The 27,924-nt window shown below is 32.2% G+C and overlaps 1 protein-coding gene across 3 annotated transcripts in view; it reads left to right on the forward strand.

The window, feature by feature from the left end:
* LOC149412054 (multicopper oxidase 3-like) overlaps nucleotides 1-27,924 on the forward strand; it is a 128,042-nt gene that overhangs the window by 78,168 nt on the left and 21,950 nt on the right. Inside the window, exon 1 of one of the 3 annotated variants that reach the window (XM_089646532.1) lies at nucleotides 12,200-12,610. The exons of the other annotated variants lie outside the window; for them this stretch is intronic. The gene's annotated coding sequence lies outside the window, so the exon portion shown is untranslated. Of the gene's footprint in view, nucleotides 1-12,199; nucleotides 12,611-27,924 lie in introns of those variants that run through there. 3 annotated transcript variants of the gene reach the window in all.

The following is a 27,924-nucleotide window of genomic DNA, read 5'->3' on the forward strand; positions in this document are numbered from 1 at the left end:
CGATAGAAAAAAATCGAAAAGTAAGCTCCGAAAATTATTAAAAACACCAAAATTATTTAATATGTTAGAGGCATGAAACAATTCACTGTGTATCTTTAAACGTAACTAAAGCATTTGTCTAAAGATTTTTGCTCTATTTCAAAAGAGTCGTATTTTATTTAACATTTTCATCATTTTAGCTTAATCATTATCGTTTTTTAATATTAGCGCGTTTCAAACCATTTTTAAACGCTTACTCCGGGGCCTTAAGAATCTCTTCAAATTATTCGTAATCCTGTTAAAAACGTGACTGCAGGACCTAAACGAATAAACTTTTAGTACAAAAAAATATGTATTATTGCGATATCAGAACACGTCTTCATAATTTTTTTTTATTTTCGTATTTCGTCATTATATATTATCAAAAGCATATGCAGGTGCATGAACACGTGTTCCGATATATATGTACTAATAGATTAACAGGACACGGCCTGCAATCCCGTTTTGAACGGGATTTTAATAAATCAGCAATACTCACTTTTTGTTGTAAATAAACAAAACCAACTATCACATTTACACGTTATCAGTGTGAATAATTAAGGACTTGAATTTGGCAAAATAATTGACCTATTCTATTGTTAATTTTAAAATTACATCAAACGTTATCTGTACCAACACTTTATCAAAACTTGTACAATAACGTATTAAATTTGACAACATTACGACAATTTATGGTAACTTCAACTAATAATATTTTATAATTTTTAATATTTATTTATTTAAACGCCATAAAATGGCCTTTACAATAGAGTGATACAACAGAGTGATTACAGAACAAGTAATGTGTACACAAAAATATTGTTACAAGTGATACAGTTGTTAATAGAAGTGCAGTTAAACAATACATAATTAAAAGAAATATCTACTAGTATAGAAATAGTTGAATGAATACTAGGTTTGTATAAAACCTAACATAAATCGAGGTATGAGGTGTTTATGATAATGAATAGTAATTAATATAAAGTAAATTCTATTAAAGCCTAGAATTTTATGATAACAGAGAATATTTTATTTGAACAGAATATTAATATGTATAAAAAAGTGACTTTTTCACATGTATAATCTAGCAAAATATTATAATAGAGTAATTAGTAGTGAGTTTATTGTTGCCTTCAAAATTAATTCTACTTGGAATAACTGGATATATAAAAAATGACTTTTTTAAATGTGAATTCCGTCTCAACTGCTTCCAACTGTCTGAAGCTAGTGTAACTATGGCATCCTTTATTGGGTATGTTGTGAGGCTGGGGGAGGGGGAGGAGATGAGGTAGAGGAAGGTTAGGGCTAGGTTATCGGGCTATTCAGATCTGGTCACCAAACACGGCTAAAGCCATTCGAAGCAATGTTTCAATTTTGAATGGTGGCATTACACCAGGGCGATACTGAGAGTATATTTCAATTTGGAACGCACCGTAAGTATACTATGTATTATTGTAAAGGAATAAATTGTGAAATAACACAAATTGATGAAATAAAATTTATTTATTTATTCATTCTAGACTTGCAGAAAATTCAATAGATGTCGCACATTAAAAATAATAAAAAATCAGATCTATTTTAAATAAGATCTAGTTTATCTAAAAAAGACGCTGTCTAGATTGCATTTAGTTCGGGTTAAATCTTGCGATCATACATAAAGATAGTTGCCAATAAAAATGTGCGGTGAAGAAAAAATGAAGACAATGTTGGTAGTTCTTATTCGAAGTATGATACAGTTAAAAGTGACCGAGGGGGATAGGGTCCCATTAGCTCAGTTGGTAGAGCCGTGTCCCGGAAAGACAAGGGTCCTGGGTTCGAGTCCTAGATGTGTCCGTATCCTTTTCTGATTTTTCTGTTTCAAATTTTCGTTTAGAAATCGCTAATATTGTCTTCAATAATTAAATAAAATTTACTTAGAGACGCAGCGATTTGAACACGCGTCCTTCGGTTTGCTAGTCGAGAGCTTTACCCTTCGAGCAAGGTGATCGTCAAGTGAGTTGTGTTCAGATCTAAATATCCAGGTACTTCTCCTCCTGCTCCTTTCCTATCTTCTTCCCTTTCCCAACTGTATAACTTTAACTACATATTTAAATATTATGCCTTAATCTGTCAATTTTTTAAACCGTTAACCTTATGAACGCATATTTTTCCACTTGCAAAAATTTAACACAGTTTCATCGTTACTCCCACTTCTCAGAGCCAGTGGAACTAATGCATCCCCATTTGGGGAATGTTATGAGAATGAAAGAACTTGAGGAAAAAAAAAGTTGAAAAAGAAGATTGAGAAAAACCTGGTCATTCAGATGTAGTAATTAAACTCAGCTTGTCAAGTAAATTAATCTCCTTCCCTTCCCCAATATATCCAACCTCACAACATAAGTCTTTTTGTGATGCCGCAGTTCCACTGGCTGCTGACAATTGGTAATTTTTGTGCGGTGTTAACATTAAAAAAAAGGCTTCGTATTTTCATGTTCTTCAGATGGACTAGACTCCAATTTTTGCCACACTTTCCAATTTAGAGGGATTTTTTAACATTAGATCCAGGAGGCCCCGATGTCGTATTTGAGGATGCTGTGCGGAGGGCTTTTTAGGGAAAGGAAGGAGGAGGTGAAAACGTTTTGGGAAGGAAAAAGGGAACAGTCCTGAGGGAACAGTCTCTCCCAATCAGACCCACCAGGCAGTTGGGTAAACGCATCCACCGCCAAGACCTAGACAAAACATACCACATGAACCCGGGCACCCCTGCCAAGTCACTAAACGTAGCGAACTACTTGGGGTGATGTATGGCAGGGGGTGTTGGATATCCAATAAATGCTTCCCGGGGCGTACCCGTACCCGCCTGCCAAATTGAAATGGGAATAATCAGATAATTAAATACTATTTTTAATATCTTCAAAAACCTTTTACATAATGCGGTGTAGATGCTAATAATTGTAATTCTCAGAAAAAACATCTTTAGAATAAATTAATATTATGGGCTTAACGTATTAAGGACGGGACGTTTCATTTTAAATTTAATTATCGGCCATTAAAATGCGAATAGAAAATTTGGTATTCAAGAATTTTTGAAGGTCGTTTATAATAAAATGGTACCAATACGTGATCTGTTACGAAACTGTCAATACACGAATACGAAGGCAAGTTATGGATGTCTCAGATTCGAAAAATTTACCATAAATTATTAATAATAATAATAATATTCAGATGATTTAAATAGCTCCGTTTTTGTACAAAATCAAAAGGGCGCTGTACAAATGTTTAATAAACTTATACAACGATCTATTAACAATATATGGAGATAATATACAGTACCATACTTACCTGGTAGGTCACTTGAGATTAACACTTATTTAACATTAAATAATTATTTACTAGCTATAATTATTTACTAGCTAAATTTATATACAGGATTTAGGACATAATTGGAAAATTGCATACAATTGGACTTTCTCTCAGGATTGGTATATTTGTTGTTCGATTGAGCTATGAATTTCGTTTCAATGTGTATGGAATAACTCTGCTAAATTTAAATTTAAGTTTTATGATGGCTGGATGGGTTGGCTGCGTCTTGTACTACTTGACTTGTTTTTAGACAGCTGAAACATTATTTGCAATAGATAATAAAAACAAATGAGATGGGCCATGAAACCATTATTAGTAAGAAAATGCAGGCATAAAAGTCTCGCCACCAAACGCATAACTTTCATTGCTAAAGCATAACAACTCACACACGGATCTGCACGGCGGATAGATCCGCCCGTGTATAATTCCGACGGACTATCATCGGTCCGATGCCCGTCTGTCCATCACGAGTCGATCCGTGTGTGAATGTACGCAACGGGTCAGCTTTCCGAGCATTACCTCATTCGCAGTTGATTAGCATGACGTCATTCAGTGATGACATGCCAATTTTTTTTACCCTAGATTTCAGGTCAAAATTTCACTAGATTTCTTAAATTGTATGAGGTGAATTTCCAGAGTTCCCCAGAATATTTCAAAATTTCCTAACAATAGCTTGAAAATTTTGACAACGGAACTAAACCTTGACAATTTCCGTAGTATCTGTGCCTTTTCCCTTTTCCTAAGAGGTTTTTCTTCTAGATCTACGAAACTTTCTCTAAACATACCGTCACTTTACTGCGAGATGCTCGCAGCTCGAATGTCTGAATGTGTGGATGTCTATATGTCTGGATGTCTATATATCTGGATGTTTATATGTCTGGATGTCTGGATTTGCTCCAGATTTGCCAGCAGATCCGTGTGTGAATTCTGCGCATTAGCCGCTTTAGAGACCGTGCAGTTTGGTCGTGGTTCTCGAAAGTCAGAATGCTTCCATGCCATAATATTTTACTATCCCTTTGATTCTGTCGTTTATGGTTTTAGCCCAAAACGTGATTTTCATCGTGAGTTTTTGAGCTTTGAAATATTATCCATTTTTAGATGAAAAACAAAATTCTGTATTTTGCAATAAAAAGAGCGTTGAGCTATCTAAAACGAGTTTTATTTAGAATGATCAATTTGTTTTTGCGTGCTTCGCTCACTTCTTAAAAAAAATATGCTAACCACAATTCGCGAAGATCAAAACATAATAATTTCAATGTGAACTTGTTTATTTTTGTCTTTATATGTTTTGATATTGACTCTGTGCCTGACCATCGCCTGAGGACCTTATTTTATTACGAGAATAATTTATTAATTGACCTCTACAATAACATGTGATGACGATGATGTTTCGAAATCAGTGATAATTACCCAAGTCATTAGGATCCAATGGATGACTACCTAAAAGCAAGTTTTTTTTACGCTGACGAGCAAAAAATGTTTTGAGTTTGATAAAGCTTTTAATGAATATTTTGCAAGCGTTGTTGTCAAGAGGATGATATTTTGAATTATTTGATTTGCCTTTATGCAGTTGTACCCGGTTTTGAAGAAATAATTAGATTGTTCGAGAGGGAGTTTCAGAGTTTTTGCACCAATCGAGAATTTTTTCTGATATTTATTTTTGCTTTAAGGAAACATAATAATAGTCTATTATATTGGGTCGTTAGTGAAATCAATTTTAATTTGAATGCCTCAGGGATCGAGGGGTATGGCTCTCGACTAGTAATCGGGAGGTCGCGCGTTGAAATCAGGGATAATTTCACAAATTATTCATTAAAAAGAATATATAGTATATTTTCGGCAAGTTACAGAGTGGAAGATACTAGTATCGCCCTGGTATAAGACCACCATTCAGAATTGAGATCTCTTCCTCGTCTCCTTCTCTTCAGCCTAACAACATTCCCCAATTTGGGATGCACTTACTCTAGACGGTTGGGAGCAGTTGGAACTCTTGGGCGGTACCGGTTTACAATATATATACATGGAAAGCTTGTTGTTAGCTTCTAGTATTAATTTTTTAATCCGGGAACTTAGTAAACTACTGCTGTAAACTCTAAACCATGTATTGTATTTATAATATTAGTATAAATAATCGACTTGGTTAGAGTATCAAACTATATTTCAGTTTAAAGCTTCATAGCTCATGATACCTACGTTGTGAGCTGAAAACATTTGCACTGACTATATTGTTTCGTGCACGTATTATGCTTAAACACAAATAAGGTATTGCGTTAAGGCCCCGTAGTAAGCGTTCAAAGATGGTTTGAAAGGGAAATATTTAGAGAGAGCACGCTTATATTGAAAAACGATAATAATTAAGATAAAAGTGTGAAAATATTTAATAAAACACGAATCGTTTTAAATAGAGCAAAAAGCTTTCGACAAATGCTTTGGTTGCATTTAAAGATACACTCTTCTTTTCATGCCTATAACATATTAAATAACAGAACAAAACGTATTTTTAATAATTTTTGGAGATTACTTTCCGATTTTTTTTATATAGAGATAATTTCTTATAATTAAAGTTTCAGCAAAACAAATGTAGACAGATTATCATCAAAAATAAGATTTTTTTCTTAAAAACTTAAAAGAGTTAAAGAGAAACTTGTTATAAATCAGTAGAATTGGGAATGCGGAGGTTTAAAGCGTGAGGTCAACCACAAAATTTACACTATCGCGTGCGGTCTAGGTACCCGATATAAGTTATGACGTGCGGTCTGCCAAAAAAATTACACCATGATGTGTGTTCCACAACGATATTTGCAGTGTAGCCATAGTGTGTCGGAAAATTTTTACCACCCATAAATAAATATGTGTGTTTACATGGTCTTCTGATAAATGTGAAATATAGCGTGAGGACTGTTACGAAATATACACTCTGCCAGGAAAGTTAATTTGGCGTGCGGTCTACCAGTAAACATAACTTTATTTATTAAATTATATTAGTATGGCGTGTGTTCCTTCGCGACATTTAGAGGGAATTTCATATAATTAACGTTTCGGCATAACAAATATAAGCATAATTATCTTCAAAAATAACTTTTTTTTGGAATTTAAAAATTTAAAGAGTTAACTAGAAACTTTTTTAAATCGGTATAAATTGGGTATGCCAAGGCTTAAGTCTAATATTAAACTTTAGGCGCCCAGTTTACACCCGCGCTATGCAAGCGTTATACCATCCAAAAAAAATGCTAGATAAACTTCTAGAGAAAAGTATCAAGTCAACTTTTTTTTATTATTCTTTATGAAAATAATTGCATGAAAGTTTATCCAGTGATTTCTTCAAAATTTGTTCATAATTGTATTTATTGATGACTTTTAATTATCCCAATTATTAGTTCAACTTCACAACAGACAATGATGTCGAATTTAAATCGTGTTTAAATAGAATCACTTAAATTTAAGTTTAAACATCTCTTTACTTCGTGTTTTAAGTTAGATGACGCGTTGGGGAATCCCTGAAGGTAGTTTGGCTTGGTCAAAGGCTTTTTTAGAGCCGGCAGTCAGACTTGTTTTATAATAATAGTGTGTATCAATATTAACCCTGTATTGAAAACCTTATTTCATGTTCGCTTTTTACAAACATTCGTCAATTACGCTACGCATTAATATGTACAACAAATTGCGTTATTGCTAAAAAAGTGTGTGTATGTAATAATATGGTATTTAAATAAAATATATACATAAAATAAAAATATTAAATTATGTTTTTTGAAAACTATTTCATGTACATAAATTATTTGCAAAAATCAATACCCGTCAAGGGAAAATTAAAATTACTGATACCAAATATTAAAAAAAAGTACAATAGAAATATAAAAATACCTCTAGAAATTGTGATTTTCATAAATCGCACCTGATAGAAAAAAGCGTACAGCTGTTTCCTACTTAGGATTCAGAATTGGAAACGAAAATCATTACCGATCATTCACTAACTGCTTGGTATGCAATCTCCATGTAGCACTTGTAGGCAAAAACCACGAGGAAAGAGAATGTTAGTAAGAAGATTATAATGGAGGAACGGATACGGTGAATTTTGGATAGTTTTAAATATAACGAGGTCAGAGCGCATTAATAAACGATAATGTGATAGGTGATAAGGCGGGTTAGAGAAGGTATTTGTTTTCAATGCGGTTTTTTTTTCTTTGGGGAACTTGTGTCCTAGGCGGCGGTGTTAAAGGAACTGACTTTAGGGTGTTTATGGAGAACGCGAGAAGAGAATATTAAAGTACAACTGCACGTAAGATTACAATTCGAAACTGGAGTGAACATCTATCAACGTATTAAAAAAATCGACATTTATTGCTTTTCGGAGTAGTCAATTTGACGAAGGTTTGTAATTTAGGGTTAAAATAAAAACCTGTTTAGATTCACGACCACCTAATTGACAGTCGCGCGTGCTGGGGACTTCCCAAACCTTAATAACAAGAAATCCCATGTGAAATGATGCACCAACCAGTATTTTTATACATTTTCATCAGCTAATTGATTGATGTGTCATCTTTACTTACTTACCACAGCAAGGAGGATTTCCGTAGTTCAGTGATATGTGAATAGTAATGGCATTTGTGGGTATTGGACTTTGCGGAAACCGCAAATAAAATCGAGTTCGAATTAAATAATTAGCTCAATTGTGTATCGTTCAGAATTCTTATCAGTTTAGTCATGTAGTATCGTATATTACCTGTCCATTTCTAATGTCTACGAATCGTAGATTTAAGTAAATATATCATGGAAAGTTAACTGAGTTTAGTACGGCTGTATTTACCAATCATTACAAAGAAATAGTTTTTTTTTCCAAAATGTATTTAGTTATTCCTACTGAGTTCTCACAGTAAACAACTGTTGTTCTTACATAAGTTATTAAAATTGATTTATTGTAAAAAAAGGTACATACTTACAGAAAATTACAAAACCTACTCAGTCGAATGAAAAATATTGTCTACATAAAATTACAAAACTCACTAAAATTACAAATAATAGAAAGAGAGGCAAGAGGCACAAAGAGATTAGACCAACAATAAATTGTTTCATATTTTTAAGCATTGGCAGAATATTTTATCTTTATCTGTACAAACTGTCAACGAAAATGTCTACTTCAAAACACTCTGTCTTATTATAATTTTATATTCGACATCTTATTTTTCAAAGTATTCAGGTGAAGCATACTATGGCGAATTGGAACATTTATTTCAATATTCGATATAACATAGTATCGAGGTGACTATTTTCATATTTACCGCCGATGGTAGAAGATTATTAATCCTTTTTAGGTCAAAAATTTTTTCCTGATGGTGGACATTGTAAGACTGTTTGAAACTTTGATTTAAGAAGAAAAAGATGCACGGTCCCAACATGCTGTTAAGAATGTAGGTTCATAGTTAAGAAATACGTTTCACATATTATGAAGGTCCCACATAGGATCCTTGTGGAATACCATAGTAAATTTATAAATATTTTATATGTAAAAATTAATAAAATACTTCGTTTTAACCACTTTTATTGTTTATTACCAACATGTTTCATGAGCAACGCTCACTTCTTCAGGGTTTTTGATAAAACTAATTATAAATAATAGACATAAACAATGGTGTCAATAGATAAATAATATACATAGACAATGGTGTCATTAAAAAATAATAGACAAAAACAATGACAACAATGAAAAGATAAAACGGATAGGGGAAAGAGAGGCAATATGGAATAATTTACAAAGGGAATAGGTTTAATATTGGGTCATTTAAAAATAATTTTTGATTGTTAATAATATTCAATTTTGCGTTCACACTCTTTCTAATCTCTAAAATTTTTAATTAAAATGGTGCCACAAAATAAGTTTGCTGAGTTAGAAGAAGTATTTTATATGTATTTTATCATTATAAAAGTGTATTATTAGTTCTCACCTTATGTGTTTTTGATTGATTGGTTACATCGAGTAAGCTAAGAACAGTTGATTCCATGATTTCAGAATATGAATCTAGCTTCAAATACATGAAATTATTCATTGTGTTTTGAGAACGAGGTGTTTATTCGCTGGACGTTACGGAAATAGCTTTAATGTTCGCTTGTGTTCGATTTGATGGCTTTTCTTTCTATTTTCCTAGGAAAATGTTTCAGACGCATGCCTTATCGTAAATTAAAAGTAAAATAAACTAATTTTTGCCTCGAGTTGGTTGGAAAAAATCTAGAAAACAAAATAAATATATCATTTAACACGTTCTATTCTTTAGGTAGAGTATAAAATACTTGTGTTAGATTGTAAACACGTAGACTCATGGTGATTGGTCAGAAATGATCCAGTGTTCGTAAAAGTAATTAATAATCACCCATAGATATTTTGTTGACTCTTATTTCGGTTAGTATCAACGAAAAACCAATAGTTAGTTTTAATAGTTAAAATAATTTTTAAAGTTTTTTTTTAATTTTTTGGGTCTTCCAAAACGCATCAATCCTATTAAGGTGACGTGTGACCAGTCTTAAAAGTCTACTTTTTCGTTTCAACCGTCGCTATATATTGTATGGGGGTCGAGACGTTTCTTATTCTTAAGATTACCCGCTTTTAACATTGAAGAACACTGGGTAGCATATCGTCACTAATATCATTGTACTGAACCAAATTGTAAAAATACACCCATGACCATACCTGATAAACAATTTTCCGATGTTTAAAAACCTGCATCACTTTCGAAAGAAATGGTATGACTGCGGATCTTGTAGACCATAGATATATTACTCACGTAGACTAGTTGTGATGCAGTTAGTCGTACCAACCAAACTGTGTTTTATTTATTTTTAAATGACGATTTATAAATTCTACGTATAAAACTTATATATTCAGAATCAGCGTTTATTGGTCTATATTCTATGTGCTAAAAAAATTATGTAGGTAACAATATTTCTCACTGGAGGTCTTTATTCCTTACAGGAAGCATTTGGGATATATTTAAGGAATGGCACAAAATCACATTAAAATGAAACACATTCGATTCTTTAGTGGGTCTATTATACCCATCATCGTTGCTTATGTTTCGTTTTGACTCACCAGTGTAGATGTGTTACTTTTGCAGTCGAGAAACTGTAATCCATAACTTCCACGGTCCAGTTGTTTATTCTGTTGACGTTCAGTTTGTTCTGGACGTTTTAATGAATTTTTCTGTTCCCGAAGGTAAGGATATAATTTTTTTTCAAGTATTATTCTTGTTAAAATGTTCTTATTCTTGGTAAAATGATTAGAAACAAGATTTTTTTTAAAGAAAGTAAAAAATTTCCAGGTTACAATTAAGCTGACAATATTTAAAAATCTCCTGCCACCATCTAACATCACACTTTGCGGAAAATATTGCTCTACGCCTGATCGAGGACTTAGCCAGCAGAGGAATTGAACTCATAACGCCTAGGTTTACAGAAAATTAAGCCATACATATTAAAATAGGCACATTTATCTTTTTCTAAAGTTTGTCCACCAAATATATTCGTTATTTTTATATGGTACAAATGTGTGTTGTTTTAAGAATACGATGTATCACGTATATAAAAATAAAAATGTTCTCATTTGCCTAAGTAAGCCATTTGAACAAATATTTACTCAAAATATTCTTAACTACTTGTTCTATGATTCTGTTGTTTTAACGAAAACTTAAAGTGATCAGCTCGCGATATATACAAATAAAATACAAATAATTCCATTCGTTTTTAGTAGGACAGACATAAATACAATAAAATAAAAGTTATATTTGAAAAATCAAAATTCTCGTCAACGTTTGATGTAAAGATAAATTCAACTGCCTACTGTTTCGAAAGTGAATTAAATAATATTTTTGAAACATAATAATGAAATGATGTTATTCAAAATTGAAAATTTCAAAGCTTAGAATAAAATTATTTTCTGTTAATTCCCTTTTAACCATCAACGTTTATCTCATCAACCATCGAAAACTAACTATACACAACATTCATTTTTCAGAAGGACATGCACAAAATACAATAATATATTTTCAGACGACGATATTTTCCAATTGTCCTTAGTTAAGTTTACTAAATACAAATTGGAGAAAATTAAATCAAATTGTTAATTAAGTATCCTCTTTCTCTGTTGTGTGTAAGATATCTGAGATATCTTAGTTATTTCATTAAGAGGAAGCTACAAGCCAAAAATGTGTATATTTTGGTATATCTTAAATTGTAGGTAATAGGCATTAAAATTGCTTGACAAACGGAGTCTAGAAACGTCAAATTTCAAGCACAAAACTGTTTTTTTATTTATTTTGCAAATCAAGTGAAACTGTCACAGATAATCTTAGATATAATACTGTATTTTTTTAAAGTTGTTTCCTTTATGCGTTCACTCATTTCTATTGAAAAAATATTTTTTTTAGTAGTTTAAATTTATATTTTTTATTGAGTAATTTATTATTTTATTTGTATTCTACTAAAACGAAACGATAGGAAAACCTTCAATTTATTTAAAGCATATTTTTTAGTATTCATAATGTTCATCAATTCGTTATAAAGATTAATCAAAATAGTGCTTCGCCTTAAGTTGTGTTTCTGTATGTGACATGAATTTTATTTGGGAACTGGTTAATGCACCGTGCAAAATGTAATTATTTATATAAAATTGTAAAACTGTTTGTTTCCACGAAATAAAATAAAAATCTCATAAAATTTCGTTCTCCTAGACTCAAGGTAAACTTGCTTTTAACAGCCACAGGTAGATCACCTATTGGCATTGCAATTACATACATAATGGTGTTATAACGCAGAGTGCTCTTCAGTGCTTCAGTCACTTAATAATCCGCAGGCGAGACGGTAGGCACTAGGCACTGTCCTTCCTTCTCACGGCGGCGAAGCCTTAAATAATCCATTGAAAATTTTAACGTGTACGTTTACGTGATATTAACAACAGTTTAAAATATAACAAAGAGTGATGACTTACACATAATAAACATATATTTGTTCACATTATCATTAATAATTTACCAGTTTATCTGATTTCGTGAAGTTTGGTTGCCAATCGATTATATTTTTTTATCGATCAAATAATTTATCAGTCTGTTAAATCTGACATTGGCAGTGTTTTTGTAGATAAATATAATATCTGATTTTGAACACTTGATAATGGTCAATTGTTTATTTGTTGACTTGTGTTGAGAATTGTGAAAAATGAACCTGTTTTGGTCGAAGTTTTCCGAAGAATTGTTTTTGTGATGAGGTTAGTAGTTTGTTTAATTATTAACACTTAACTTTTTTTCTGTTTTTATTTTTTTAAACACACCGTATGCCTTTTCTATAATATTGTCGTCATGTAAAATACTCATATATTCATATTTATCAAATAATTAATAATATGCGAACTGTTTTCCGCATAATATAACTATTTTATTAAGCACCGGCTTTGCCCGAGCGTATTTATAAAACAAAATTATTATAAATTTGTCAACAAAAAAATATTTTTGAAATTTTGATTTTCTCCTTTTAACCTTGAAATTTCAGTCAAAAAACATGATACAAAAATCACATACATAAATATAGATTCTACATGATGGTAGAAGTAAAAAAGACAAATAACTTTTTTACAAATTGCAATGTTTTTTTTCTAATACAAAAATATTTTACCATGGAAGAATATTTATTATCCTATACAAACAATTCAACTTTTTTACCTTAAAAATACATTAACGCGTTGAAATTTCGAAAAAATGTACCTAATTATTTTTTTTACTTCTAAATCTTGTGGAACTACTCTCCGATGTTAGAGCACTTTACCCCGTACAAAAATGATGTAGGTTCACACACTAACGTGCGTTTTTAATGTTTCATCACAAAGTTAGTAAAAATCAAAATATAACCATTTTTGTTGAAATTTACTCTCATTAAGATTCCATTAATAGATTTAAAAAAAATAATTACCACAATGACAACATTAAAACATGTAATTTTTTACTGTACAGCGTAAAAATTAATTAAAATAAATAATAATTGAAAATTTATAATATAATGGGCAGTTATATTCCGCGAAGTCTAAAAATAATAATGTTTCGTTCTTTAATTTTCGTAGGTTTTCTCATTTAAATCGCTTTGTGTCATGCCTTTGAAGAATCCAGACTGGTAGAGGCTGTCAGTATCGCCCCGGTGAAAAACTACCATTCAGAATTGAAACATATTTATAATTAATTTAAAAATACATAAATTTATAATTACTTAACGTTATCCACACTACCAAATTTTAAAATAGTTAAATAAAATCCTCAGCACGGGAAATCCCAGTGAGAATATCATTAAATCTATTTGTTAGAAAAAAGAAAGATAGATAATAAAGCAATATTATTATTATTACTAGTATTATTGCTCTAAATGTCTTTAGCCATGTTTGGTGACAAGATATTAATAACCAGTTGCTTCCCCCTTACTCCTTCCCATTACCTTTTCTCCACACTACTTTCAGCCTAACAACATACCCCGATTGGAGATACCAAATGACCACTTACTTTAGACAGTCGGGAGCAGTTGGGACTCTTGCGCTGAATTCACTTTGAAATATCTTAAACGATAATATGTTGACACCTGAACAACCACAAGAACTTTAAATAAAGATATCTTTAGTAGTGACGTGCAGTCCATGATACTGGAAAGTTCTTAACCTTTCTTTTTTCAGACACAAGTCCTTCTAACTGTCTGGAGCCAGTGAGACTATGGCATTCCATTATATGGGGTATGTTGTGAGGCTGAAGGTTATAGGGAGGGGAAGAGGAAGGTGGTCAAGTTCCTGGCTATTCAGAACAGGTCACCAAACACGGCAAAAGCAATTTCAAGCAATTATTCAATTCTGAATGGTGGTCTAACACCATGGCGATAGTAAAAGTATCTTCCACTCTGGGATGGAAAAAATAACACAAAATAAATAATAAAATAACAACCCCCGACCTCGGCTTGCTAGTCAAGTACCTTACCCCTCGACCACGATGTATCTTTTAAACAATTTTCAATAAATTCTCATTTAACGATTGTTCTACCATAATATTACGGTCGTAATCAACACCTCAAAAGCCATATCCTACCTTAAGTGATAGAGCAATGTAAGCCATTCGTCTTTAGTTACTCTTGACTCTTCTTCTCGATGAAGTCATTCCACTCGAATGACTTTAGACGTTTGGCGTCTGTAAGTATGTACCTTCGACGGTACTCAAGAATAAGAACGTCGACCAATGTACGTACTTTTACGAGCGGCCGGGATTGGAGAATCCGACTACAAGTAGAGCAAGTTTACCTATGTGAATTAATCAAATTTCCCTAATCTGTATGATGAACGTAACAATCTATTAGCTATTTCTGTAACATAATATTGACACATCTGTTGGCTTCTTGAATATTGAGAAACAAAGTGTTATAATCTATAGCGTTTACCAGTGCTTCCCAAACACGTGGTCGCTGAATTTCCAGTATAGTTTACTACGTGAACTAAACATTAAATTATGCGTAGTTTGAAATAGTTCTTAATCCTTACTAATGATGTAGGTATGAGTAACTCACCAACAAATGCAAGTAAGTAGTGTGTGTGTATGTATAAAACTATGAAAAAACATTAAAAACGACAATGAAAACTAATAAAACATAAATAAATAAATTTAGTATGCCTCAACACAATTGACCCTAGTGAGGAGGACTAAGAAATAGAATTTACTATACATATATTTAATATCATATTTTGTGTGTACGGGTCTTAACTATGTCTAGAAATATTAGAATTAACGCGTATATCGATAGCTAACCTAGTTCCATTTTGTCCATTTCCAACAAGTAACGAAGTATTGGAATTAGTCAATATCTTAGCCACTTTTTACGGATAAAGCTTAGAGCGATTAGAAAGTTGATATAAAATTGTCCGATAAATTTGCCCTGTATAGTCATATGCATTACGTGTAACATTCCCTTGACAGGTCTACATGGTTTAGCTAGTTGTCAACATTAACTGAATTCCATTCACATAGGTAACTTGCAATATTTCGCTAGAGTATAATTTTGATTAGTGATGTTTGGAATCGCTTTTCGAATCGTAGGTGATCCGAAACGCTCGAATCTGCCGTTGGCGCTGTTGTACTTGGCGGTCATGCCAGCAGTCAATTGTTTTTTCGTATATTATTATAATTATTGTTTATCACGAGCCGCCAACGGGAATTGAACCCGTGCCTTCTGATGTCCGGTCAGGTGCTCTGTATCCACTGAGCTATGTCGGCTTATTTCCAACCCGCCAAATGATTCAATATGCACTACTACCTCAATCAACAATTACTGCTTATTATATTTTTTCACCTATAAACAACCAACTAAGTAGTTACTGTAACTGTAGGAAAGGCTTTGTTAGTGCTAAATTTCTCACTAGATGGCGTCGAGACATATGATATCTTCATTTATTGGTGAAATAATTTTGACTTGTCAAATATTATTATTTTTTAAATAAATTATTTGTTATCCTTTATGCTATGCATAAAACCTTGTCTTATAAACGTAAGTATATCATTAAAAAAATAATAAGTATCTCATAAGGTTTAGCCGGCATTCACAATATAAGCACCCAAACATTTTTTTACCACTTGATTACAAAAAATCTATAAATATTCTATAAATATAATATGCGCGTATTACATATGTAAACCTCCCGGAAAAAATTCTCTAAATGACAGTGAAAATTCTATCAATATCCGTTGCGTAGTTTAGAGGAACTAAGCGCGCAAACAGAGACGTGGATATCGACATTGTTTCATACTATTTAATTGATTAAGGATAAAGATTGTAATTAAAATGCTTCTATGTTGAATTGTGCCTTTGTAATCGTCAAGCACGTCTGGTCGTAGGTTTCCAAATGATGAATTTATAAATTTATATCAACAGGTGAATTAATAAATTTAAACAGATAAAAACTTCTTGCTTTTGAAAACATTTTCTAATTACGTGATGCCTCCGGAATCTGTTTTAATCTTAAGTACAGTTTAATTTAAGGAAAAACGATAGCAATATAAATGTAAACAAACACTAGTGCACTACTTTGAAAACTCGAGTTAACCTGAATTTGAGAACTTGTGTTAACACTGAGAAAATTCTTATTTTTTTGTCGTACGCCACCAATCTGAAATTATCTTATTCTGGTAATAGTACGTTCATACAAAAACAATATGAAATAGGTTAAGTTTATAAATAAACTAAGTTTTTCATTTTTAAATTTCACATTTGTTTTCTGTAATGAATGAATGCAAACCTTGGAAGCGGAAATTAAATCACTTCCAATATCCAATCGAACTGAAACTTGACAGATAGATTCGTTGTCAATGATATCTCAACTTTTGGTGGCAATCACCTGCACACAAATTGGTTTATTGACATGAAATTACAGCAGTTAATATACGAAATAAATGTCGTTCCAACCCAATCGGGATTTGGCTCAGTTGGCGTGGTTGACTCCAGTCCGTGGGGAAGAAAATTCAATTCTCTGTACAACAAAATTTAAAAAAATATATATTTTTAATCGATCTATTAATAACAATAGATGTTTAAAGTAAAATAACATCGTTTTTTTTTCGGTTGATTATTTCCCAACAACGTTCGCTATTCTATTTCTTAATTCACTTTTTAAGAACTTTTTATCACACCAACCACCATTGACATCACATGACCACATTACATTATATTACAACCATCATCACATGACATGACACCACATACAACCACCATCACATGACCACATTAGCGCCATCTACTCACATACTTTTTTTTTTTAATTTGCATCAAACTAAACATTATTTATTACGAAACGGATTTTTTTCTGAATTTCTCCATTTAATTTTTCGCGTAGATTTTGTTTTGATTAAATTTACTGTCCAAAGAGGCGAAGCTCGCAGTTCACGATGAAGTACCGATACCAACCCTCTTATATGATAGTGAGGTACGGAACTGGCAGATGAAGGATGAAAGCAGCATGTGTGTTATAATGAATTCAATATGCTATTTAAAAAGATTGGCTCGTCCCCTTCCCATAATTCGTGGTTCGGCTCGTGCAAATTTGGACCTGCTTATACGCAGCCAGTGATTTAATAACCAGCAGTTTATTGTACACCGGGATTGTAAACATTGCATCACTCTACCCGCATCGATTATTGGAATTTTATTGTGAAACTGTTTTTAGCAATATATCATTATAGTTATTACAAACAAAAAGCCGCAGGTAGTGGTTTAGGATTAAGAAATCTATTGTAAAAATAATACAAGATTTGAAATGTAGGCCAAATAAAATTAACAAAGTATTGAAGAGAACACATTCGCTTAAAGTTGTTTGAAGCAGTAAAAAAATCTCTTGAAATCTATCCATATGGAGCCTTATCAATATGCGAAGCTGTTTTTGTCTGAAATTTCTACTTCAACGTGACAATTTTTACCATAATAATAATAATATTTGGATGATTTTCATAGAGCCGTTTTGGGCAAAGTCACCTCAAGGGCGATGTACAAATATATAATACATTTCTACAATGATCTATGTTATTACTAACTATATATGGAGATAATATAAAGTACAATACTTACATTTTAGGTCACTTGAGACTAACACTTAATTAACATTAACTAATTGTTTATTAGCGAAATTTAGACACACTATTTAGTGCATGATTGGAAAATTCGATATAACTGGAATTTTTCTCAGGAATGGTATATTTAATTTAAGGTTATGACAGCTTAAAAAGGAAAGTTTTTAGTTTGGACCTGAATTCTGTTGGATTTGTTATTGATCTTTCCGGAGAGAGTTTATTCCAAACCTTCGGTCCAGATACTCCGAAAGCGCGATCACCAAACTTAGTACTTGGCTTGCGCTTAGGTTCCATCAGTCTGCCTATTTCAACGTTATTCACATAATGAGCTACGAAGCTTTGATTTACTAAACATTTAAAAACTATTTAATAATCAATTTCGCAAAAGTGCTTAAATCACATGTAGAGAAAAAAATTAAATTTAAAAAAAAATAAAAATTAAAGTTGAGAAATTTCCCATCTGAGCTCTTGTATAAGCTGCCTTTGTAATGTTAGCAGACCGAAAGTGTTCCTCCTGTAAATCGATACCCTAATTCTCAGTTTCCTAAAAAAATTATACATTTGAAATGGTTTTTAGTTCTCTCACACTATTTTCTTATATCAACTGCAAATCAAATTCACGATGTCCGCAATAAAACGATACAACTGTATAATATGAATTTTACGATAAAATGACATTGACATAAATAAATTATGACCTTAGAAAGCGCTAAAACGTGTGAAAAAATATTTATCATTATGTAAACAGATAGAAATACGTAAATTATCATGGCGTCTAAAATACGTAGAAAAAAAGGTAAATAACATCTACAATTTTAAGCAAGAAAAAAAATTGATTTATTGGATAATCATATTATTATGTCTGTAATCTTACGATTATCAACGTGTGTGATAGTTGACATTATAATAATAATTGATAGTTGGTCTCTTGAGCAGGTCATGTACCTTTCAAGGCCGAAACAATCAGCTGGAGTTATCTGTTACATAGTCGGTAAGTCAAATTAAATAGTCACTTACCCGTTTAATCACATTGTCAGTTAGTCGCATAGTCGGTTAAGCAGGTGCGTTGGTAAAGATTAAATACCGATTATGCAATTATTTATTGTTGCTTAGTTAATTAATTTGTGATCTACGGATAATTACAACTTATAATAGTAATTATTATCTACAACAATGTGTGAATTATAATGTGCATGTATGGACATTTTAAGTACTTAATTACTTGTTAAGCACAGCGATTTATACCTTATAAAATTACATTACTTATCTCAAATATAATATTATGCACAATGTTCATAATTACCGTACGAGAAGTTTCCGAGAATCTAGGCTTCACAAAACTAAACTTACGTGCACATAAAACAGCTTATTTTATAAAGGACAAAAACTTTATCTACAAGTCTTGTCACTTTTCGTAGGGTATGTGCTATATGTATATGTAAGAAAAAGCTTATGATAATGTACGAAGGTATTTATTTTATTTGTTAACTTATTTCGCAAACCAATGTAACTGAAATTCTTGAACTTACCTTTTCGAAAATGATTTAAAAAAAATCTAAACAAATATTTAAAAAAAAAAAAACAAAATTTAACCGGTGATTCCTGAGATAGAGAATAAAATGTTTTCTGGTCTCCGGTGATCCTTTTTTCTGTTGTTATTTTAGTAAATTTTTTTTCGAATACAAACAAATAAAAATTATTTTGCAAGTCGTCTCTGTCAATCAGCGTAGTAACCGCAGAACCTCGCAGACCAAAACGCTATCTATATTTTTTACTTCAAATAAGCTTTTCATGTATGTCTGACGGCCGGCGTGGTCTAGTGGTATACGCTTTCGACTACAGATCCGAAGGTCGCGGGTTCGAACCCGGCGTGCGCAAATAAATTTTATTTGATTAATTTGTGTTATTTCACATTAATTCATTTAAAATAATATATAGTATATTTGCGGCACGTTCCAGAGTGGAAGATACTCTCAGTATCGCCCTGGTGTAAGACCACCATTCAGAATTGAAACGTTGCTTGAAATGGCTTTAGCCGTGTTTGGTGACCAGATCTGAATAGCCAGGTACTTCCCCACCTTCCTCTTCCCCATCTCCCTCCCCTCCCCAATACCCTCAGCCTCACAACATACCCCAATTGGGGATGCCATAGTCTCACTGGCTCCAGACGGGAGCAGTTGGGACTCTTGTGCGGTAATACTGTAAAAAAAAAAAAAAAAAAAATGTATGTCGTCTAGCACCGAGTGTTGTTAAAAACTGCAACTTTAAAGTTCCTACTATTAGTTACTTTTCAAAAACATTCCATTTTTTTTCAAATTGTGATAATATGACGTTTCGTCTTTTTTTTGTGAGTTGAAATATTATTTCAAAGTTCATGATGGAAATGGTACTGTCAAAAGTAATTATGTCACCCACATAGGCGTTTAGATAGGCTCGTATGCATAGATTGTCTAGTACAACATATACAGTTGCATCATCATTTTCACGTATGTTTTCACATGGTCTCAGCATCGTGCCATTTTGCAATCTAAGATCAATAATTGTCATGTCTGTTGTGATTTCTGATAAGTATCTTGTTCTATGTTTCATTGCATAATCCTTGGCTACTTGCTCAGGGAAAATGATAACAATCAATAAATTGATTCGTTTCTTAGCTGTGTGTGACGCACACCGATTATGGCATTAAAATTAATATTTACGTGCCGGTGGCTTTTGGCATATTATGGTAAAATTTTAAAAACGTTTTGAGCGCTCGCTTGAGCCAAATTTAAAGAACCTAAAAATCTCTTAATAGTATTAAATAAAGTCACTATCCGTGTCTGTCTGTTTGTTGGCTTAGTTCTTCTAAACTGCGCAACGGAATTTGACACGGTTTTCACTACTATTTAAAGAATTTCTTTCGAAAGGTTTATATGTATAATCCATGCATATAATATTCATAGAAAATAGAGAAAAGTCGGTATTTTGTAATCAAGTAGGAATTTTTTTTGTACGCTTACATTGCTAACGCTGGCTAAACCTTATGAGATACATCAAAATAATGTACTACGGAATTGTATATTTTAAAAAGGTCTAGAGAAAAGTCCTGATAGGTATATGTTTATCTCCTAAGGATAACCTCCAGTAACGCCGCGTATTTGTTAGCTAGTATGAGATAAACTGCGAAATCTAGGTGGATTCATTGTATTTAAATATTTTACTGCACTTTACCGCAGTAAGCAGTTCAAATGTTATTTTCAGGAATGATATTAATTAAATTAAATTAAATGTTGTTCATAAAATGTATAAATACATCCAACAGCTCGAGTGGGTAAAAGATCTCCTGCACACGTCTATAAACCATAGCGTTTTTGTTAGTTTTCATAATTTTCCGTTTGTTTGTAGACTTTGAGATGTAAAATTAAAATTTAAACAACATACAATAACAAATTTGGTGGTGGGCTGACACTTGAAAAAATGAACACCTTTTATTTGTATTTTTATCCCAAAAGACTAGGTACTAAATTTTGCGAACTTATATGGTAACAAAATAATATGAATGATTTGCATTAAAACAACTGTTTTGTTTAAGATGGAATTCATTTATTAGTGGACTGAATGTACCCCGCTAGTGTTGTGGCTCGGTCTGTCTGTGCAGATAAAGAAACAATAGCGAGTGTTGCTTTCACGTCCAACAGATGGCGCAGTTTTTATTAGTATTTTTAAATTCATTTTTTACCTGTCACAAGTGACATCTATATAATGTACGTATATAAAAACACACGCGTTTTCAAATGCAACGTTTTGCCAAAATTTCAAAGCAATTGGTAAATAACTTTAAGACATTTTAGATTTAAAAAAAACGATCATTTACATTTTTATTTATTTTATTTTTATTTTATTTTATTTTTATTTTATTTATTTGGGAAAATCAACAGATTATTTACATATATAAGAATAAACTAAATAATAAAGATAAAATCCAATAACAGATTTTCACTTAAAATTATAATAATAATAAAAAATATTAAAACAAGAAACTAAGGGTTCTGTACCCGTGGCCTGAGAAATTTACAAAAAATACAAAATTGTAAATAATAAATAAAAAATAATAACAGATCTAGAAACACAAATAATATACTAATAACCAGCTAAATTTCAAAAATTTAAATTTAACTGATATACTAATAACCAACTAAAATTCAAAACAAAATGTATTGTAAAATTTCAACACAGCAGCAATCAATAACACTACACAATAGCAATAATAACAATATAATAAATGTATACCTACAACTAAATTGAACACATGAGTATAAATTGGAAGGTAAGTAACTGGAAAGGATTCAAAGCAATAACATGATAACTTCAAGTAGAATATTTAAAATTATTTAATGTTAGTTATTACATATCTTTTAAAGGTTCCTAAATTACTTGAGAATATGTCCATATCATTAAAATTCTTATTAAATATACTACAGGCTCTGAATATAAACGCATTTTGTCTTATATTAGTAGAACATTTATGGAGATGAAAAAGTGATTTTTCTCTAGTTCTAACGCTCGGAACTCTAAAATTAATTTCAGACAGAAGGGGAGAACAATCAATAAAGCCATTGATAATTTTATGGAGATATATTATATCTGCGGAGTCTCTTCTAGTTTTTAATGGCTTAAGTCCATAAAGGTCCATCGAGCTGTTTACGTCAAGGTTTGAATTTAGTTTGAAATTTAAATGATGGACAAATTTTCTTTGGATGGCTTCAATGCGATTTATGTAAATATTATATTGAGGATTCCATATGGGAGAAGCGAATTCAAGATGACTGCGAACATAAGAAAAATACAATATTTTAAGTGTTATGATATTATTAAATTCTTTTCCAATACGGAATAAGAATCCTAGCATCCTAAGGGCTTTCTTAACAATCATATCAATATGAGCCTCAAATGTAAGTTTACTGTCAAGTATAACACCTAGATCACGAATTTGTGTAACTTTTTTGAGTAGTTGGCCAGCTATATGATAATTATGGTCAAACTTAATTTTATTTCTAGTGAAGGTAATTACATAACATTTAGAAGTGTTCATGTTGAGACGATTGCGGATACAATAATCATTAAGCCTATACAGATCTTCTTGTAGTTTAAAGCAGTCAATTATAGAATTAATAGGCAGGAATATTTTCATATCATCAGCGAAAAGTAGAACATTTGCATAATTAAAACATTTTATAATGTCGTTGATGAAAATTGTAAACAGTAACGGTCCCAGGTGAGATCCTTGGGGCACACCTGAGGGTATATTTACAATCTCAGAGATGAAGCCATTTATTGTTACTCCCTGAGTGCGCCCATTAAGATAGGAGACTAACCATCTATATAAATCCCCATGAATTCCCAAAGCTAGTAATTTGGACAAAAGAAGACTGTGGTCAATTTTATCAAACGCTTTTGAGAAGTCTGTATAGATTACGTCAACTTGGATTTGATCATCCATTGATTTAGTAATATTTTCAATGAAAATGGCAAGATTAGATACAACCGATCTTTTTTTCATAAAGCCATGTTGGTTCACGAGTATTACATACTCGATGCAGTTATATAGTTGTTCATGAACAATTTTTTCAAAAATTTTACTAAAGATTGGTAATTTAGATATCGGTCGATAGTTCTGGACATCATTTTTAGCCCCAGACTTAAAAACAGGTGTGATGAGAGCACTCTTCCAACGATCAGGAAAGATACCTTCTTTCAATGAGGATTGAAAGAGCAATAATAGGGGCTTCGAGATTACCTTGCTACACATTTTGATAAAGAAAGCCGGAATTTTATCACTACCCGCACCCAGTGAGCTAGAAATAGTATCGATTATTTTTTCTATTTTTTGTTTTGAAACTGATACCGAGGAGATATTAACTTGATTGTCAAAATGATAGTTGGTAGAGTGTACATCGGAAATAGTGTTGTAATTAAAGGTGGAGACGAAATGCTGTGAGAACAGGTTACATATTGCGAAAGGATTTTCAGCAGTCACTTCGCCCAGTTTCATAACATGAGGCAAACCAGAATTATTTCTTTTTCCTTTAACATAAGACCAAAAGTTTTTAGGGTCACGAGATATATTAAGTTCAGCGTTTGTTATAAATTGTTTAAGACATTCTCTAGACAATTTCTTTTGCCTTGATCTAAGGATACAGAATTCATGGTAGTCTAAAGGATTGGACCACCTTTTCCACATTTTAAACACTTTATATTTTTCCTTAGTCAGTTTTATTAGGGCTGGACTAAACCAATAGGGATAAGAATTATTAATATGAACTTCCTTTGACGGGACGTTTAATCGAATGATTTCATATAAAATTGTATAAAAGCGGTCAATAGCAGTATTGGTTGATAGGTTTAAAAATTCTGCATCCCAATCAATACTACTAAGGACGTTATTTATTGTTTCATAGTTAGCTTTCCTAAAAAGATTGATTGTTCGTTTGTTGTCCACCATAGGAGTTTCCAGAGATATGTTAATGTCAACAAGAATGCTTTTATGATGTTTACATTCAGGGATGAGATACTGGTCAGTATTTGATACAATTACAGGGATCGAGCTAAAAACAAGGTCTAGGTATGTATGATTATTATTTGGAAAGGTGCAGTACTGTGATAGATCAGTAAATGAAAGGGTGTCAGATAGTTTGGAAATAATTTCAGATTTAGAGCCATTCGTAATTTGCATACTATTACCATTACTTAAAGACCAGTTAATTTGAGGTAAGTTGAAATCACCTGATATGACAAAATGATCATCGTGATGTAGTCCTCGAAGTTCACATAATTTATCCATGAATTCATTTATATTTTGTGAGTGATTGACTCCTGGAGGTATGTAAACACAGCATAAATGAATTTTTATGAAATTATTAATCGTAACAGTCACCCAGATGTCTTCAGCATTCGTGTTAAAATCCTTGCGTTCATGAGCTATGAGGTGCTTCTTCAACGCAATCATTACTCCACCTCCTCTTTTTTGCTCATTGCGATCGCGCCTAAATACCAGGTAACGGTTGTCAAATAGCTCTTCACTAGCAATACTGTCTACAAGCCAAGTTTCAGTTATCATAATAATATCATAGTTGTTATTGGTAACATTAAAATAAAATCTATCAGTCTTAGAACGCAGTCCAGTCACATTTTGATAATATACATTCAACATTTTAGTACATTTAGTTGATAAAATATATAAAATATAAGATTGATAAAATAGTTGTAAGCATGTTCTAGTAAATTATAAATATTAGAGTGGTGTTGTAGTAACGCAAGCAGAGTAATTGTAGGATAAATTGGATTAAAGTTGGTAGTATTAAAAGAGTTAGTTGTTAATATTATACAAATAAAGAAAAACCAGTACAAAGGATGATATTTTAAAGTAGGAAAAAAGATAAGGTAGATAGGAAAAATAAATTGATAATAGCTTATAGTCACACGAGACGATGCTAAATCTAAGAAGATTATCAGCAAAAAACCTGAGTCACGTCAGATTCCAATGTCACCTGAATAATGGGACTAGTTTCATTTTTGCGTATAAATATTTTTCCGTATTTGATCCATCTGAATTTAAAGTTTTTATCCTTGCTTAAGTCTCTCACTGTCTTGAAGAGCGCACGGGTTGCAGCAGTCAGATGCTCGTTGACATAAATTTTGGAGTCCCCGGGAAGCTTCAAATCACTTGAGTTGAGACTGCCTTTCTTCCTTATAGCAGCAAGAAAGTTATCTCTACTGCGGCTGGCTGTGAACTTTACTACAATTGGACGAGTAAATTTAGGATTTTCTCTGGGTAATTCCTTGACCCTTGTACGAGAGATTCCATCAATATCATTTGGGAGAACATCAACACCTGCCTTGGCTCCTAGCAATTTTATGATATCTATTAAATTTTCATTTCTTTTTTCCGGTATGCCAATAATTTCCACGTTATTTTTTAATGAGGTTTGCTCAAGACGGTTTAATTTGGACAATACCAGATTATAATTAGTTTGAAGTTCATTGTTTTTGACTTCGAGGTTATTAATTTTGGAGTGACACTCTCTTAGCGCATCATTCATTGTTTTTAATTGCATAAACACTTTATTAATTTCTTCTTTAATTTCGTCCTTAAACAAAATTAGTAAATTACCAAAGTCTGGCTCTGAACCAGCCTCAGCAGCGGGTAGAGGTTTATATAGATAGATAGATTTGGTTCGACTCTATACGGAGAAAATCATTTATTTTATTTATTAATCTTAAGTTAGCTCACATCTTCGTGTGTGCTAATAGTTTTATAAACATATAAACATGTACATTGTTTGGCAAACATAATCTTTCTTTAAATATTTCAATAAAGTCACAAAAAAAGAAACATTAATAATTGAGATAGACATATTTTCTTAATTCATTTTTGAACTTATTAATATTTTCTATCACAGCAATTTCCTTCGGAATTTTGTTATAGAGTTGAACGGCCTGGTACATCAGAGATTTTTGGGTGCTTGTTTTTTTTCTTGTTGGCAATCTAATTTGCTTAGAATTTCTCGTCCCGTGTCCGTGTATCTCGTTATTGTAATTTATTTTTCTTTTCAGTTCCTTAGACATCATCCCTATGTTAATTTTATATATAAAAATAAGTACATTCAAATACACAGTTTGCTTCACCGTCAAAATATTCAGCTCCTTTAACATGTCTCTTATCCGTGTGTATTAGGGTGGATCGCCATTGTATGGAATTTTTTATTTTTTATAAATTAGTTTTCGCGGGGTGCGGAATAGATGCTCTAGGTACATACAATTAAGCATACAAAATATCAATTTAAAATTTTGATAGCAAGTACTGCCCCAAAGCAGTTGAATTATTTAAAATCTGGTAAAAAATTGTCCCTTTATAAAACAGTTTTGTGTCAACATTAATACTTTAATTTTTACTTTTACATTTCATAATGAATAAAAATTGCCGCGCCTTATTTAATAATATTAAAAAAATGTGATAATATTTATTATTCCGCGAAAATTTGACAAATTGCCGAGTCCACTTTCTCGCGCCTCGCTCGCGCACCGCGCATCTTTAGATCAACCGTCCATATCTCGCAGTACAGTTTCAAATTTTACTAACGTTGATCTTCCAACTGACCAACATTACTTTGCTTCATCTACTCCTTCTTCTTATGTTATAAATCCAACAGACAGTGGACTATCTGTTGTATCCAGAACATTGGATCGATACAGTATTTCTGATCAGGCAGTTGCTGCCATCGTCTGCGCTACATTGCAAAATATTGGATTAGTGATTAGTGAACAGATAATCTAACAAACGTGATCGATCGTAATAAGATTCGAAGTGCTCGTGCCAAAACTAGGACCACACTGACTGCCATCAACCAGCCCCATTTTGATTTGTGCATTTGCATATCGTTTGACGGCCAAAAGATAAAACATTAATCATGGAGGATGGACGCAGAAAAGTTGTGATAGAAGAACATATCAGTCTTTGAAAGAACCTAGCTCACAATACATTGGCCACATGGGCGTTAAGTTCGGTGATGCTAAAACAATAGCTCACAAATTGTTTGCATATTTTGTGGCAAAATCCATTGATTTAGCGTGCATCGTGGCTATCGGATGTGACGGAACAGCAGTTAATAATGGAACTAAGTCTGGCATTATTCGACTTGTTGAAGGAAAACTCCATCGTCCACTTCAGTGGTTGGTCTGTCAGTTACATGCTAATGAGTTAAGTTTGAGGCACCTTTTCGAATATCTTGATGGAATGACAACAGGTCCTAGAAGCTTTAGCGGCCAACTAGGAAAGTTACTCAAGAACTGTGAACATCTTCCTGTGATAGAATTTCAAGCAATAGAATGCAACTTACCTATGAACCTTACTTATGAAATTACAAAATCCCGTGACGACCTTAGCACAGACCAGCTTTATTTATTGGAAATG

Source organism: Hesperophylax consimilis, chromosome 24 (genome assembly GCF_061612785.1).
Source record: "Hesperophylax consimilis isolate HC1 chromosome 24, BYU_Hcon_1.0, whole genome shotgun sequence".
Lineage (NCBI taxonomy): Eukaryota > Metazoa > Arthropoda > Insecta > Trichoptera > Limnephilidae > Hesperophylax > Hesperophylax consimilis.